The sequence below is a fragment of the Cervus canadensis genome, chromosome 8 (assembly GCF_019320065.1).
Source record: "Cervus canadensis isolate Bull #8, Minnesota chromosome 8, ASM1932006v1, whole genome shotgun sequence".
In the NCBI taxonomy this organism is placed as follows: Eukaryota; Metazoa; Chordata; class Mammalia; order Artiodactyla; family Cervidae; genus Cervus; species Cervus canadensis.
Window position 1 is genome coordinate 27,183,917 of NC_057393.1, and position 18,403 is coordinate 27,202,319.

At 38.8% G+C, this 18,403-nt stretch overlaps 1 protein-coding gene and 1 pseudogene across 4 annotated transcripts in view; one reads left to right on the plus strand and one right to left on the minus strand.

Annotated features, from left to right (window-relative positions):
• The window catches only part of CNNM2 (cyclin and CBS domain divalent metal cation transport mediator 2), a 163,979-nt gene that overhangs the window by 90,610 nt on the left and 54,966 nt on the right, over nt 1-18,403 (minus strand). The window lies entirely within an intron of this gene.
• LOC122445988 lies at nt 7,768-8,193 on the plus strand (annotated as a pseudogene).

The window sequence follows — 18,403 nt, forward strand, 5'->3', positions numbered from 1 at the left end:
GGAAAAACTAGCGAAGTAGTATTTGCAAAGAACACGCATCTTCAAACTAAAATGGCCTACCAATGGCCAATACAACAAATTTTAAAAGGTTTATGTCAAGATGTATCATTGCAATCTCTCAAAGATCATGTATAAAATCAGACCTCTACAATGGAACAAGAATTGCAATAGGACTGGCCTCCTCATCATTGAGACTGGATGCTGACAGATAGTATAGCAATCCATCAGAATTCTCAGGGAAAACACCCAACCCAAACAGCGATTATATGTCCAGAGGGAATAAAAGGACTCAGAAAGTGTACTTCCTTCACATTTTTCAATAAGGTGGTTCTTAAGGATATGTTCCATCATAATCAGGGAGTATGTCAAGAAAGAATGACATTTTAGAAAAAAGACCACATAAGAAAGGCAATGTAATCAGGATACAGTACTAGGATGAGAAGTGAACAGTATTTATATAGTCATAATAACGTAAGTGATTTATAGATTCAACCTATATACAAAGCAAAGACATCTTAATTGCAGTTACATTACAGAATGAAATAAAAATCTCACCAGCTTTGATGAAGTCCTTTACTTTTAAAAACAAAAAGTAAAAAGATACCACAAGCTAGAATTATAAGAGGGAAGATGAAAAGAAGGTAAAGGCACTACTGTTCTAACCACTAAAACAGGTAAAACCAAACTTCTATTTTTTTTAAGTCTACAAAATTGATAAATCTCTAGCAAGAATAACAAAGGAAAAAACAGACAACACAAATTCTTATCAGGAATGAAAGGAGGGAATTTCAATACAGGCATTAAAAGAAGAGAATACTGCAAACAATGCTACAACACAAATTCAACAATTTAGGTAAAATGGGCCAATTCCTTAAAAACTCCAAGCTATCAAGACTTATCCAAGATGAAATAGGTAACTCAAACATTTAACAAAATTTAACTAGTCTACATCTCACAGATACAAGAGAACAAACCAGTGGTTAACAGTGGGGAGAGGATAGGAGAGAAGCGGCAATAATGGAGTAGGGAATTAAGAGCACAAACTATTAACTGAGTTACAAGGATATACTGTACAACACAGGATTAGAGCCAGTATTTTACAGTAACTATAAATGGAGTATAACCTTTAAAAACTGCGAATCACTATGTTATACATCTGTAACTCATAAAACATTGTAGAGCAACTATACTTCAGTTTAAAAAAAAATTCTTCTGGGAAAAAAGTCTCCAGGCCCCTGTGATTTCACTGGTAAATTCTCTCTCTCTCTCTTTAGTCATGAAGTTGTGTCGACTCTTGCAATCCCATGGACTATATAGCCTGCCAGGCTCCTCTGTCTATGGGATTCTCTAGGCAAGAATACTGGAGTGGGTTGCCATTTCCTTCTACCAAACATCTAAAACAGAAGTAATGCTAAATATATATAATCTCTACAGAAAATGGGCTTCCCTGGTGGTTCAGCTGGTAAAGAATCCGCCTGCAATGTGGGAGACCTGGGTTCGATCCCTGGGTTGGGAAGATCCCCTGGAGAAGGGAAAGGCTACCCACTCCAATATTCTGGCCTGGAGAATTCCTGTATAGTCCATGGGGTCACAAAGAGTCAGACACAACTGAGTGACTTTCACTTTCTCTTTTCACTACAGAAAATATAAGAGGAAGGTACATTTCCCATCCTATGAGACCAGCACTAATCTGATTCTAAAGACAGACACTGAAGGAAAACTACAGACCAATATCCCTTCCTAATAAACCTATATACTCAAAATTCCTCAATATAATACAGCCTGCCCTCTCCATCTGTGGGTTCCACATCTGAATTAAACTAACTGTGATCAAAGATTTCACGGGAAAAAATGGCAAAATAAAATAACAAAACTTCAATTTCCCTCATAGGCAACTATTTACACAGTATTTGCATTCTATTTATAACTACTTATATAACATTGGTGGCTCAAATGGTAAAGAATCTGCCAGCAATGCCAGAGACCGGAGTTCAGTCCCTGGGTTGGGAAGATCCCCTGGAGAAGGCAACGGTTACCCTCTCCAGTATCCTTACCTGAAGAATTCCATGGACAGAGGAGCCTGACAGGTTACAGTCCATGGGGTTGCAAAGAGTTGGACACAACTTAGCAGCTTTCACACAAACACACACATACAACATATAAATGCTATGTAAACAGATGTAAATACAATATAAATACTATGTAAACAGTTGCTGGCATATACAGCAAATTCAAGTTTTGGTTTTCAGAACTTTCCAGAAATTGTTTGAATACTTTGTATCTACCAGTTGGCTGCACACAAGAATGGGCGACATGCAGATTAACCAGCTTCCACTACTGAAAATCCATCCTTGAGTAAATGTACCTGGTGGGGGTGTAATTATGATCCCCGTTTTCTAGATCAGGAAAATGAAGCTTGGAGAGATTAACTAGATCTGTTCAAGACAGATCCCACAGCTGGAAAACGAGAGTGTCAAGGTTCAAACCCAGGGCTGACACCAAAGCCTGTGTTCTTAACTACTGAGCTCATGGTGCGGCAGCAAGAGAATCAGGAACAGGCGCGGAGTCACACGCCCATTCATAAGAAGGCACACGGTGCACAGCTCAGCCTCCCAGCCTTCCCCCAACACAGCCTCGCCTCCCATTCATTAGCACCCAGAGGGAAAGGCAGAAAGGAACTGGAGCTGCCTCTCATAAAGGCTGCCCCCAACTAAGGTGGGCACCAAGCAAAGTCTCTGGCAGATATGTTTACACAGAAGAAGAATGCCAAGGGCCACGCTTCCTGCCCTCAGAAAGCTTGGTCCAGTTTACACCCAAAGATCATGTCCTCAAATTGCCCACAAATACATGGTGTGCTCAGGGACTGTAATACATGTGCACATACACATCATTGCGTGCAGTACATGTAATAGTCATGTAAATGTGCATGTATATGGAGAGCGCTAGAGATTCTCTTGAAGTCCGAGTAGTGCCACTCTACTTAGTAATATTGTAATACTTCATATAACTGAGCTAAATGGACTCTCACCCTGGCTATGAGAATTAAAAAAAAAAAAGTTTACTAAGAGCAAATCCAAGACTTTAAGGGTTACTACTACTAAGGGTTAAACTACTAAGAACTCTTTCAAAGTAGCCTCAAGCACTTAAACATATCAATATACATGCAAAATCAAGACTCAGGCAACTGCAAATTCCTTAAAGATCATGCAAGGTAACATGTAGTTTACATTTTATACATGCATATATAAATATATATGTAATTATTTATATGAAATTATGAAATTGAAAGATGCTTGCTCCTTGGAAGAAAAGCTATGACCAACCTAGACAGAATATTAAAAAGCAGAGACATTACTATACCAACAAAGGTCCATCTAGTCAAAGTTATGGTTTTTCCAGTAGTCATGTATGGATGTGAGAGTTGGACTATAAAGCTGACCACCAAAGAATTGATGCTTTTGAACTGTGGTGTTGAAGGCTCTTGAGAGTCCCTTGGACAGCAGGAGATCCAACCAGTCCATCCTAAAGGAGATCAGTCCTGAATATTCATTGGAAGGACTAATGCTAAAGCTGAAACTCCAGTACTATGGCCACCTGATGCGAAGAGCTGACTCATTTGAAAAGACCCTGATGCTGGTAAAGATTGAGGGCAGGAGGAGAAGGGGACAACAGAGGATGAGATGGTTGGATGGCATCACCTATTCGATGGACATGAGTTTTAGTAAACTCTGGGAGTTGGTGATAGACAGGGAAGACTGGAGTGCTACAGTCCATGGGGTTGCAAAGGGTCGGACACAACTGAGCAACTAAACCGAACTGATATATACATATACACACAGATGATAATATACATTCCTTGAAAAATACTCTTTAGCAAAGCAACTGACAAAGGATTAATCTCCAAATAAACAAACAGCTCATGCATCTCCATATCAAAAAAACAGCCTAATCAAAAAATGGGTGGAAGACCTAAACAGACATTTCTCCAAAGAAGACATACAGATAGCCAAACACAGGGAAAGACACTCAACATCATTAATTATTAGAGAAATGTAAATCAAAACTACAATGAAATATCAGCTCACACTGGTCAGAATGGCCATCATCACAAAATCCACACACAGTAAATGTTGGAGAGGGTGTGGAGGAAAGGGAATCCTCTTACACTGTTGGTGGGAATGTAAACTGATAAAGCCACTATGGAGAACACTGCAGAGGTTCCTTATAAAACTAAAAATGGAAAAAAAAAAAAACCCAAAAAACTAAAAATGGAACTACCATGTGACCCAGCAATCCCACTACTGGGCATATAACCCAGAGAAAAGCCTAATTCAAAAAGACACATGCACTCCAACATTCATTGCAGCACTATTTACAATAGCCAGGACATGGAAACAATCTAAACATCCATCAACAGAGGAATGGATAAAGAAGATGTGGTACATATATACATTGGAATATTAGTCAGAAAAAGGAGCAAAATTGGGTCATCTGTAGCGACACGGTTGAAAATGGAGACTAAGACAGAGTGAAGTCAGAAAGAGAAAAACAAATATCATACATTATCCCATGCATATATGTGGAATCTGAAAAAAATAGGTATAGACAATTTAGAAAGCAGAAATAGAGACAAAAAATAAACATATGGATACCAAAGGGTAAGGGGAGGGTGGGGAGAGGCAAATTGGGAGACTGAGATTAACATATATACACTATTGACACTGCATAAAATAGAGAACTAATGAGAACCTTCAAAGAATAAAATATACTGGGCATGTAAACATTTAAAAAGCAGTTAAAAAAAGAAAAATACTGTGTTTATAATTTTAAGCTAGTTAGTTTAGACTGGCCTTCCCTCTACTCCCTCCAATATTTTTAAAGTTAGTATGAATTTTTAACATATGATGGAATCTAAGAAACAAAGTAATCAAAATTCTAAGAGCTAAGCAAACCAATGATAAAAAGTGGGAGATCACCGTAATGGAGAAAATTAGACGTCACAGTTCAAATCCTGAGATCATATACCACAACTTAAAAAGAAGGCAATCCAAAATAATTAATAAAAATATATTTTAATCAATGTCTTATTTCCTCCAATTATCTCTATCCCATTTTAGCTAGAAAGGATTTCATGAGAGAGAATAGAGAGAACACACTCATTGAAAATTACAAATTTCCTAGGACCACAATTATTGAGGCTCCATCCCAGCACCTTACCCCATTTCTTAGTCCAGGAAGGCATGTGTATTTCATTTTACATTTCTGTCTCTCAACCTCTCACATATATGGGGGCTCTGACCCCCTCACGTATATGCAATTTTCATATTAACATATTTTTCTTCCAATTTTATTGATATATACTTGACATACATCAGCATTGTGTAAGTTTAAGATATATAGAATTATGATTTGAAATCATGAAATGATTACCACAAAATATCCATGAGATGATGGATGTTTACTAATCTTGTGATAATTAGAAACATTCATCATCTCATAGAGATACAAAAAGTTTTTCCTTATGATGAAAATTCTTGGTAGTAAATCCTAACAACTTTCATATGTAACACAGTATTAACTGTCACATCCCTAGGACTTTTTTTAATTGAAGGATAATTGCTTTACAGAATTTTGCTGTTTTCTGTCAAACCTCAACATGAATCAGCCATAGGTATACATATAGCCCCTCCCTTTTGAACCTCCCTCCCATCTCCCTCCCCGTTCCACCCCTCTAGGTTGATACAGAGCCCCTGTTTGAGTTTCCTGAGCCATACACCAAATTCCCCTTAGCTATCTATTTTACATAAGGTCATGTAAGTTTCCATGTTACTCTTCCCATATATCTCACCCTCTCCTCCCCCCTCCATGTCCAGAAGTCTATTCTCTATGTCTGTTTCTCCATTGCTGCTGCCCTGTAAATAAATTCTTCAGTACCATTTTTCTAGATTCCATATATATGCATTAGAATATGTATTTATCTTTCTCTTTCTGACTTACTTCACTCTGTATAATAGGTTCTAGGTTCATCCACCTCATTAGAACTGACTCAAACGCATTCCTTTTTTGGCTGAGTAAGGTTCCATTGTGAAATATGTACCACAACTTCTTTATCCATTCATCTGTCAATGGACATCTAGGTTGCTTCCATGTTCTAGCTATTATAAATAGTCCTGCAATGAACAATGGGATACATGTGTCTCTTTCGATTTTGGTTTCCTCAGGGTATATGCCTAGGAATGGGATTGCTGGGTCATATGATGGTTTTATTCCTCGTTTTTTTAAGGACTCTCCATATCGTCTTCCATAGTGGCTGTATCAATTTACATTCCCACCAACAGTGAAAGAGCATTCCCTTTTCTCCACACCCTCTCCAGCATTTATTGTTTGTAGACCTTTAGATGATGGCCATTCTGACCAGTGTAAGGTGATATCTCATTGTAGTTTTGATTTGCATTTCTCTAATAATGAGTGATGTTGAGCATCTTTTCATGTGCTCATTAGCCATCTGTATGTCTTCTTTGGAGAAATGTCTTCTTTAGGTCTTTTCCCCACATTTTGATTGAGTTGTTTGTTTTTCTGGTATTGAGTTGTATGAGCTGCCTGTATATTTTGGAAATTAATCCTTTGTCTGTTGTTTCATTTGCTATTATTTTCTCCCATTCTGAGGGTTGTCTTTTCACCTTGCTTATAGCTTCCTATGCTGTGCAAAAAGCTTTTAAGTTTAATCAGGTTCCCTAGGACTCTTTTTTTTCTGATAAGTGGAAGTTTCTACTTTTTCATTGCCTTCATCCAATTCCTCTTCCCTCTCCCCTCCACCTCCAGTAACCACAAATCTGATCTCTTTTTCTACGGTTTATTTTTGAAATATAGTTAACCTATTATTAAATATGTTAGTTCCTATTACACAACAGTGATTTGGTAATTCTAGACACTTCAAAAGGATTACTACAATAAGTCATTATGACCTATCACCATACAAAGATACTACATAGTTACTGATTATATCCCATATTGTATATTTCATGACCGTGACTCATTTATTTTGCAACTGGAAGTTTGTACTTGTTAATATCGCTTACCTATTTCTCTCCCCTCCATATCCCCAACCCATCTGGCAATCCAAAATTAAATTTTAGTTTTTCCAAACATGGAAACTTACATTATCATGTGTAAAGTAGATAGCTAGTGGGAATTTGCTATACAACTCAGGGAACTCAAACTGGGGCTCCGTAACCTAGAGGGGTGGGAAGGAAGGCGGGAGGGAGGTTCAAGAGGGAGGGGATACATATACATACATATGTAGGTATACATACATGTATATCTATGGCTGATTCATGTTGATGTTTGGCAGAAACCAACACAATTCTGTAAAACAATTATCCTTCAATTTTAAAAATAAATTTTAAAAAGTTTTAGTTTCTCCTGTTGATCTGACGCATGTCAATTTAATTCTTAGGCTAGCCAGAAGAACCTAGAAGGGTAGAGGAGAGTTTTCTTCATTCCTGACAGGTCTCAGTCTTAAAGATCTCATCTCACTCTCCAACAATAATACAAATTTTCCATTTGGCTGGAGGATGGGGCAAAAGAAACAATACAGTACATTACTGCAAAGATCTTTAAAAGTTCACCCCCCTCAACCAACCAATCAAAGCACTGCACATTAAGGAAGGGATGAAGACACTCCTCTCACACCTCACAATTCAAAAAGTGGACAGGTCAGAAAGAGGATGGAGATTACACTAAATCCACCAAGGAACAGCAGCCAAGATGCAGTTTACCATGATGACCATCACTCTGGAGGTTGAACCCCCGGATACAACAGAAAATGTGAAGACCAGGATCCAGGATAAGGAATTTCCTTCTGATCAAAGACTTCTCTTTGCTAGCGAGCAATTGGAAGACGGACTTTGACTTCAACATTCAAAGGAGACCACTCTTCATCTTGTGTGGAGACTTCACGGTGGTGCTAAAAGAGAATCTTCTACCACTCCAAAAAAGAATGAGGGAAAGAAGGTTAAACTGGCTGTCCCAAAATACCATAAGGTAGATAAGAATGGTAAAAATCAGCCACCTTCCGAGGGAGTGCCCTTCAGATGAATATGGGTGCTGGTTTTTATGGCCAGTCACTTTGACAGATGCTATTGTGGCCTATGTGGTCTGATCTACTGTTTCAAGAAACCAGAAAACAAGTAATTTTACACTGGTTAACAAAATACATGAACTAACAGGCTAAAAAAAAAAGAGAGAGAGATTACACAAAAGAAACCCAGTATGAAGGGTTGGTGAAGAGTGTTCTAGATTAGGAATTGGGCTTGTTCCCTCCTCACTCCTATCACCGGCCTTATGCCCTGTCCACCTGAAAGCCCAAGGAACTGGAAATGTAAGGGACTACAATGACACGGGGGACTTCCCTGGTGATCCAGGGGTTAAGACTGTGCTTTCACTGCAGGAGACAGAGGTTCGATCCCTGGTTTGGGGAATCCTAGGATCGAGCATGCTGTGCAGCATGACCAAAAATAAATTTTTTTTTTTAAAAAAAGACACTCTTCCTACCATACTAATTACCTTCAAACAACCAGGAGCCCTAGAGTTTAACAAATGAGTGAAGAGGACATTTTAAAAAGCCCAAAGTACATTTAAGCCCAAAGTACATGTTAAGTACATTAACACACTAAAATGTGTTTAGTTAGACATCACTCACTTCAACTAGGAACTCACACAAAACAAGTGTTTTTCCTTCCCTAGCACAACAGGCTAGCCTCAATTTAAAAAATTATTTGCTGAAGCAGCCTCAGGGAAAAAGGCAAGGAAAAAGACCACAGCTAAGTTTTTAGATAAGACAGAAAATACTCACTGAAGGAAGAGTACTTTTCTTCAGGAGTTTTTCAAGATGACTGAAAAGATAACGAACAGTTCCCCAGTTCATCCGAACATGTTGCCAGGGCTTCAGCAACAGGAGTTTGCTTGTCTGCATGGACAGAAGTGATTCAGGGAGAGGACTTTAAAAATACTTCTGTTTACCTAATGGAACTCAATGTTCGGAATGCTCATCTCTCTCCTTTATCCATCCTTCTTTCCTGGTTCACTCACCACAAACAGGAGCTGAGATCACTTGCTCAGGCAGAAGGAAAAAGGGGAGCAAGACACTACCACATACCAGTAGTTTTATATTTTGCCTTTTCACCCAGGCACATATATTTGGCAATGCTCTTTGCAAACACCTAAAGCATTATAAAACTACATAAGGTGAATAACCACCATCAATTAATTCACCAATCCTAATAATGAATGGCCTGCCTTCCTTGACGCTCTCCTTATCACCGATACAAAAAAATTTTTGCACCAAAATTCAGAAACTCAAATCTAGTTTCCATCACATAACACACATGTTTAAGGACTTAAAGGGGGAGGAGATTCTTACCATTTATCTGAAAAATACATCTTGCAGGTGACTATTTTCAAGCCTCTGGACTTTCTCAGTCAACTCATACCCCATGCCCATTATTTTTTAGTGTTGTCTTCAGCTCTGTTTCAGTCACACTTCCATCACACTCACCTTGCTCAGGCCCACCCAAGCACCCAAGCTGAAGCCTCCACCATCACCCCCGGAGGGCCCCGCTCTTGTCTATGACTTAGCGCATGTCACACACTGAGATAGTGGGATCCCCTTCCTTAAGGGAGGGGCTCTTCCTTCCTCTTCACATCTGGCGTAGGCGGCCTCAATTCATGTTGTAGAATAGTGAATAAACGTTGTCTCCCCACCTCTGAGACACCGATTCACACCCATTACTCTTTCCCCAGACTCGCTGCAGCTTCCCTATTGAAGTGGCTCCACACCAACCCTTCTTCTGTTACCGTCACACCAAGCAGTCCTTCCTGCAACAGATACTCACTGAGCCTCTATCAAAGCCAGGCGCTGCTGTCCAGCTGGAACAAAGCAATGAACCAAACATAAAAAACCCTGCCTGCATGGAGCATGCATTCTAACAGGGGAGAAGGGATGCCCTGGACAGCTCACATTCAATCTGAACTTCAGTATAATTCAGTTGTTTTGACTCTATATTGAGTCAAGTGACTGCCCAGACTCCTGTGGTAGATATTCTGCAAAGACAGGTACCACCAACTCCTCCTAAACCTGTAGACACGGACTACTCCTCCTATTAAGAGGCAGAGTCTGTTTCCTCTCTACCTGAACCTGAGCTGCCCTGCGCCTCGATCAACAGAATTCTCAGAAGTGACCGCTGTGTCAGTACTGGGCCTGAGAAACTTGACAGTTTCCACTGTCCGGGAAACCGGGCACCACGTGCAGAAGCTCAGCCTATCCTGCTGGAGAGAAGGGCCCCAAGGAGGACACCCGTGGCACCCCGGGTGACAGCCAGGACGAAGGCCACAGACACGTGAGTGAGGCCACCTCCTACCTTCCAGTCACCAGGTGAATGCAGCCCCTTGAGTGAGCCCAGCAAACATCACTGGAGCAGAGACCACCACTTATGATGATTTCTGAACTACAGCATTGCAATCAGTAACGTGGTGGTGGTTTTAAGCCACTAAATTTGGGAATGGTTGTTAAGCAGCAATAGATAAGGGAGATCCTGCCTTCATGAGACAGAGTTCTTAGCCAGAGTCCGGGTGGTATCTTCTACATTTTTCTAGGCTTTCATCATATAAACCATTACAGTTAGGCAAAAAGGAAATACCCAGCCAAGATCTGATGAGTGACTATTTTTTTGTTTGTTTTTTAAAACAGCTTTTTATTGGGTTAGAAATTACACACCTTAAAGTTCATCCACGCAAAGCATACAGCTTCAAGTAACCATCACAGAATCTAACTTTAAAATCTTTTATCACCCCCGAAAAAGAAACCCCACAACCGCTAACAGTCACTCCCTATTTTCCACCAACCCCCAGCCAGCTCAGTCCTAGGCAACCACTGATCTACATTCTCTGTCTCCATGGATTTGCCTATTCCAGACATTCTGTATAAATGGGATCATACACTATATGGTCTTTTATGACTGCCTTCTTTTGCCTAGCATGATTTTTTTTTTAAATTGGGGTATAGCTGCTCTAAGGATGAGTGAATATTTATAAAACTAAATGGGGGAGAGGATTCTGGAGAAGTTGCCAAAGTATAAAGCACCAGAATCTGTCTTCCCACCTAGCCAACAACTGCACTGGTGGAATCTATTTAACTATTTTGGAACCTTGAATGCTTACACCTTCCAGGGGAAGGTAAGATGATAAACTGTGCTGAACTGCAGTCAATTTTGGCTCTTAGCACAGTAGGAGCCACCCATTCATCATCCCCAGACCCTTGGCAGACAACTGCGCATGTGTTCCTGGAACCACTGCCCACAGCATGCGGGAGCTAGGATGGGCATAAAGGACCCTGTGCTCCACGGGGATCCCCGCTGTGATTGCTAGTAACTGCTTCTGATCACAGAGGAGAGCAGCCACTGTGCCTCCCTCACCCACCCTGTTGCAGTCCCCTTCCCTTCTAGCTGAGATGACTTCCAGGAGATTTAAAAGGCCAGGTCCCTTCTCCCCCTTCATTTTTCACTTTTTCCCCCGTTTGGAGCCAGACATTAAAGACTAGGACATTTAAAAACAACTGCATATAGGAAAAAAATTAGAAAGTGACTATGTGTGCCCTGAGAAAGGCTCAGAAAAGACCTGGGAAGACCTTTGGTTCCCATCTCAGGCTGATCCTCAGCAAAGGGACTGTGTACAACAATTAAAATAAAAAACAAACAATAAGAAAAACAAGCAAGCCCTAGGGAAGGGGGAAATCTGATTTCCAGAGTTACCACATTATTATATTCAAGAGTCCACTAAAATAAATCATAAGGCATGCAAAGGAACAGCAAAGTATGGCTCATTCAGAGAGAAAAAAAAAATCAATAGATGCTATCCCAAAGAGAGACATAATGGCTAATACATTAGACAAAGACTTCAAAGGAAATGCCTTAAAGATGCCCAACAGACTAAAGGAAGATACGGAAAAAGACAAGAAAACAAATAAATATCAATAAAATGACAGAACCAAAAGGAAGTTCTAGAGCTCAAAAGTATATAGCGGAAATGAAAAATTCCTTAGAAGGATTCAAAAGGAGATTTCAGTAGACAGAAGACTCAGTGAACTTGAAGATAAGACAATGGAAATCACTGAGTCTAAAGAAAAGAAAAAAGATGGAAGAAAAGCCAACAGGGCCTAAGGGAACTGTGGGACACCCACCATTAAGATCAACGTAAGTACAGAGGAAGTCACAGAGGGAAAAGAGAGAAAAGGGGAGAGAGAACACTTGAAGAAATAATGGCTGAAAACGTCCCAGATTTAATGAAATACAGACTACAAACATCCAAGGAGCTCTGTAAACTCCCAATAAGAACACAAAGAAACCCACACTAAGACACATTATAATCAAACTTTCAAAAGACAAGAGAATCTTGAAGTGACTCATGGCATAAAGGGATCCTCAGTAAGATCACCAGACTTCTTGTCAGAAAGTTCAGAAATAATGGCGGACAATGGGCTGATATTGCAAAGTGAAGAACACAAATTATCAAATGAGAACCCTGTTTCTGGCAAAACTGTCCTTTAAGAATGAGGGAGAAAGCAAGACTTTCCCAAACAAAAGTTGAGAAAGTATGTGACCACCAGACCTACACTGCAAGAAATGCTCAAGTAGTCCTACAGGGTGAAATGAAAGGACACTGGACAGTATTTTGAAGCCTACAGAGAAATACAAACCTCAATAAAGGTGAGTGTATCAGCAATTACAGAAACCTAGTAGTATTGTAACAGTGGTTTGTAACCACATTTTTCTACATGATTTAAGAGACTAAAACATTTAAAGAAAAAAAATAACAGTACAAAAACTAGTATTACTGTAACTTGGGTTTCTCACTCCAAATCTTATTTTCTATATAATTTTAGATCAGTGCATTTTTAAGGAATTATAAGTTCATTTTAGAGTGTATTATGTATAAAGATGTTAGTTTTGTGACATCAACAACCAAAAGAGGTGGGGACAAAGCTTTAAAGATTCACATTACTAAAATCAGAAATGAAAATAGGGACATTAGAACTGATCCTACAGATAAAAAAGGGATAGACGTGAACAACTGGATGCCAACAAATCATATCTAGATGAAATGGACAAATTCCTAGAACCACAAAAGCTATAAACATTAAATTATGAAGAACTAGAAAATCTGGTTATCCCTATAGCCAATAAGGAGACTGCATCAATAATCGAAAAACTCCAAACAAAGAAAAGCCTTGGACCTGATGGCTTGACTGATGAATTCTACTAAACATTTAAAGAACTAACTCCAAAAGTTCCCAAACTTTACCAGAAGACTGAAGAGAAGGGGATATTTTCAGACTCAATCTGAGAGGCCAGCATTACTTTGATACCAAAGCTGGATACGGACACGGCAAGAAAACTACAGACCAATATTCCTTATGAACACTGACGCCAAAACCTTCAACAAAATGCAGCAAACAGGATTCAGCAGCATATTAAAAGGATTATATACCATGAACAAGTAGGATTTATTCCTGATATGTAAGGATGGTTCAACAGACCAAAAAAGTAGTACACCATATCAACAGAATGAAGGAAGAATATCTGCATGATCATCTCAATTGAGCAGAAAAAGAATCTGACAGAAATTCAACACTCTTTCATGATAACATTCAAACTAGAAACAGAAGGAAACTACTTCAAATAATAAGTTATATGTGAAAACCCACAGAGATCATCATCTTCAATGGTTCAAGGCTGAAAGCATCTCCTCTAATATCAGGACCAAGCCAAGTATACCCACTTTCGGCATTTCTGCTCAACACAGTATTTGAAGTTCACTCAGAGCAATTAGGCTAGAAAAAGAAAGGTATCCAAAGTGGAAAAGAAGAAGTAAAATTCTCTTTGCAGATGATATGATCTTATATGTAAAAATCTTAAAGATTCCACACATTAAAAAAAAAAAAACTATTAAAACTAACAAATTCATTAAAGTGGCAAAACACAAAAGCCAACACAGAAAAAATTCAGTTTCATTTCTCTGTATATAACAACCAACAATTTAAAAAGGAAATTACAAAAACAATTCTGTTCACAGAAACAATTCTACTCACAATAGTATCAAAAAGAATAAAATACTTAGGAGTCAACCAAGAGAAAGATTTGTACAATGATAATTACAAATATTGATAAAAAGAAATTAAGGCCATAAATAGAAACATCCCAGGATAATTAATTGGAAATCTTAAGATGTCCATACTACCCAAAGCTTCTGTGGATTCAATGCAATCCCTACCAAAATCCCAATCATGATTTTTGCAGAAATAGGAAAAACAAAACAAAAAAACCCATCCTAAAATTCATATGGAATCTCAAAATGACCCCAAGTAGCCAAAACAATCTTGAAAAAGAACAAAACTGGAAGACATACTTCCTGAATTCAAAATTTACCACAAAGTTACAATAATCAAACAAGTGTGGTATTAAGTAAACAGACAAACATATACACAATGCAATCTACTAGAGGGCCCAGAAATAAAATCCTTGCATATATGGACAAATAATTTTTGACAAGGGGGCCAAACCTTCAGTGGGGAAAGGATATTCTTTTCAACAAAGATTTCTGGGAAAAAATGGGTATCCACATGCATGAGAATGAAGTTGGATCTTTAACTAACACCATATACAAAAATTAACTCAAAAAATGGATCAAGGACCTAAATATAAGCCCTAAAAGTATAAAACTCTTAGAAGAAAATATAGGATAAAAGCCTCCCAACAGTGGATTGGGCAATGATTTCTTAGATATGCACCAATGGCATAGTAAACAAAAGGAAAAAAATAGACAAATAGGTCACTGGGAAATTTTTAAATGTTGTACATCAAAAGATACCGTAAGAGCAAAAAAGCAACTCACAGTATGGGAGAAAATATTTACAAATTATATCAAGCATATGTAACTCCTAAAACTCAAACAACAAAACAGCCCATTTAAAAATGGGTAAAGGACTTGAACAAACATTTCTCTAAAGATTTATAAATGGCCATGAAGTACACAAAAAGATGTTCAACATCACTAGTCTTTCGGGAAAAGCAAATCGAAACTACCATGAGATGCTACCTCACACCCACTGGGATGGCTACTATTGAAAAACAAGAAAATAAATATAGACAAGGATATGGAGAATGTAAAATTGGTGGGAATGTAAAACTGTCCAAGTGCTATAGAAAACTGCCTGGTAGTCCCTCCAAAAATTAACAGTAGAATTGCAATATGATCCAGCAATTCCACTTCCAGGTCTGTACTAAAAAGAAAAACCAAAAGGAGGGTGTGGGGGAGCTGGCTGCATTCCCATATTCATAGCAGTGTTATTCACAATAACCAAAACATAGAAGCAAGCCAGTGTCCATGGAGTGAAAACTAGATAAAGAAAATGTGGTATATATACATAATGGAATATCCTAAAAAGGAAGGAAATTCTACAATATGCTGCAATAATCTTAAGGATATTCTGCTAATTAAGCCTTTTTGTATTTGCCAAAATACCAAAAGGCTAATAGTGTCTGATTCCACTTATATGAGGTACTTCAGGTAGTCAAAAAATCATGAGGAAAGAAGGTAGAATGGCGGTTACCAGGGGATGTGGGTAGGGGTAAAATGAGAGTTACTGTTTAATGGGTATAGGGTTGCAGTTTTATAAGATGAAAAGAATTATGGACTTAGAAAGAGGTCATGGTTACACAACAATGTGAATATATTTAATAGCACTGAACTGTGTGTTTAAAGACGGCCAAGATGGTAACTTTTATTGTTTTAAAACAAAAAAAAATTTTTAACTTAAATTGGATGTCTATAAGCATGGAAGAGACCTACAGCATTTTATTTCTTGGACAGAGGACTCAAAATCATTTTTGACTGTGTATTCCGTTAGTTAAATGTTGACCATGTCTCCTCTATATTTTTATTAATTATATACAAATACTACTAAATTAATGCATTATGTACATTAAGAAATACCTTCAATAATAATAAGCATAAGTGTTTATATATTTATGTTTGAATAAACATGCGAGTCCTACTGCAATCTGTTGGTTAGCTATGCATACAACTCACCTTGGGGACAACTGCTTAAGGGTAAACCAGCTTCTATGTTATTCTCTAATTTCTTCTTCCAACTCTCTCCCCCTTGGCCTTTGTACTCTGAACTATTTCAGTTTTCTTCCTCTCAATGTTTTCCTTCAGCAGTTCCACTTCCTGCTTTCACCTTTTAAATATGGGCTTTGGTATCTGGCCTTCTGCTCTTTCAAGTACATCCTCCCTTGGCAAATTCATCTTATTAACAAATCACCAGAAGTTTTGTCAACTTGTCTACTCTCTGAATTAGTCTGCAACCACTGAACTTTCACAGCTGAGTCAAAAATCTCACCACTAGAGTATCATCTAGCCCACTTCACCCACACTGTCAATGCCCAACTGCTGCTACTGCTGCTAAGTCACTTCAGTCGTGTCCGACCCTGTGCGACCCCGTAGACGGCAGCCCACCAGGCTCCCCCGTCCCTGGGATTCTCAAGGCAAGAACACTGGAGTGGGTTGCTATTTCCTTCTCCAATGTGTGACAGTGAAAAGTGAAAGTGAAGTAGCTCAGTCATGTCTGACTCGTAGCGACTGGACAGACTGCAGCCTACCAGGCTCCTCCATTCATGGGATTTTCCAGGCAAGAGTACTGGAGTGGGGTGCCATTGCCTTCTCCCAATGCCCAACAAAACCCCCCAATTTGCTTATCTACCTTCTGCTGAATCAGCCAATGTAACTATACATCTGGAGCCAATTCAAAACACTTTCTAACGCTCTACTTATTAGAAATTCTGCTGGAATTAGGCTAAAACTGACTTCCTTGTAACTTTCATATTGGGTCCAGTTTGGGCTTCTGAGGTCTCACAACATACCCCATCACTGCATGCATGCGCGCTTAGTCACTCAGTTGTGTCTTTGCGACCCTATGGGCCAAAGCCCACCAAGCTCCTCTGTCCATGGGATTTTTCAGACAAGAATACTGGAATGGGTGTCATTTCTTCCTCCATGGGATCGTTCCGACTCAGAGATCGAATCTGCGTCTTCTGTGTCTCTGACACTGCAGGCAGATTCTTTACCCACTGAGCCACCAGGGACTACCTACACTCAAATCTAAACCAAATGCACCATTTTTGTCATCTTTAGGTTTCAATGGCAAGACATGAGGACCTTTTTCAAGCAAAATAGGGCAGCTGGAACCTCACAGCTAATCTGTGTCCTATAAACCAAAACAGGCACTAAATGCTTCAGGTGAGTGAATCAGGACAAGTGCAGAATAATGTCCAGGACTCAGACCCAGTTTAGCGGGTATAAGAAACTATGGGTCTCCAAGCTGACGGATGATACAAAGTCTGAGGCCTCTCATCAGTTGGTGGGGCATGCTTATTCTCTGCTTAGAGAACCAGGCAAGTCCTCCAAGCTCCCAATTCTGCTTTTACGACTGTCCCTTGATGACATGTTGTGAACTGATTACACTGTAGTTTAAAAAGCTTTTTCATCAACCTGATCTAGTAATTTAAAAGCAAAACAAAAACACTCTGTTGTGGAATAAGCCATCAAGTGCTTACTTAAACACTAGGCACTTCTGGGTACTGATGACTTGGTCATAACATTGGAGGAGTTGATGACTAGAAGGAATATGACTAAGAGTAGTCAGTGAGAACCCAAGGAAGAATCTGAAGTAGTACAGAGTGGCACATTTGCCAAGAATATAGCCAGAGACTACCAAAGAAAACACACATGAGACTGGTCTTCCGGTCTGTCTTGGGTCAGTCACACAGAAGCAAGGGACCAGAAAGACTTCTGATATCTAGCTCTGATGATGAGGAACTGGGAGGAAAAATAACTTGTGTGTTCTTCATAATGTTTTAAAAAGAATTGACTGTATCAGACAAACTATGTAAATACAGAAGAGGAGTCCTAACTAAGTTAAACATGAGGGTGAGAAGAGGAAAAACATGTAGAAATTTAAAAAAAAAAACTATTAAAATTCTTCTGAGGGAAAAAAAAGACAAAACAATTAGAGCAATTCAGAATTCTCAAGGTCTGCCAAGGTTTCCTACACAAAGCAAGAATTTTGTCCACTCGCTGTAGAAAAGAAAAATCTTTCTCTTTTACATTTCTCTTACATGTTAGAAAATGTTAGCAAAATTCAATCTTTCAGTCTTTAACAATGACTAAAATGTAATCACACAATTACATTTAAGTTAAATTGTGGACTTGAACTCTCAAAGAAATTTCAAGAATATTTCCTAAACTTTTTACACATGCTTCTTTAAAATCACTAATAACATTATTTTTT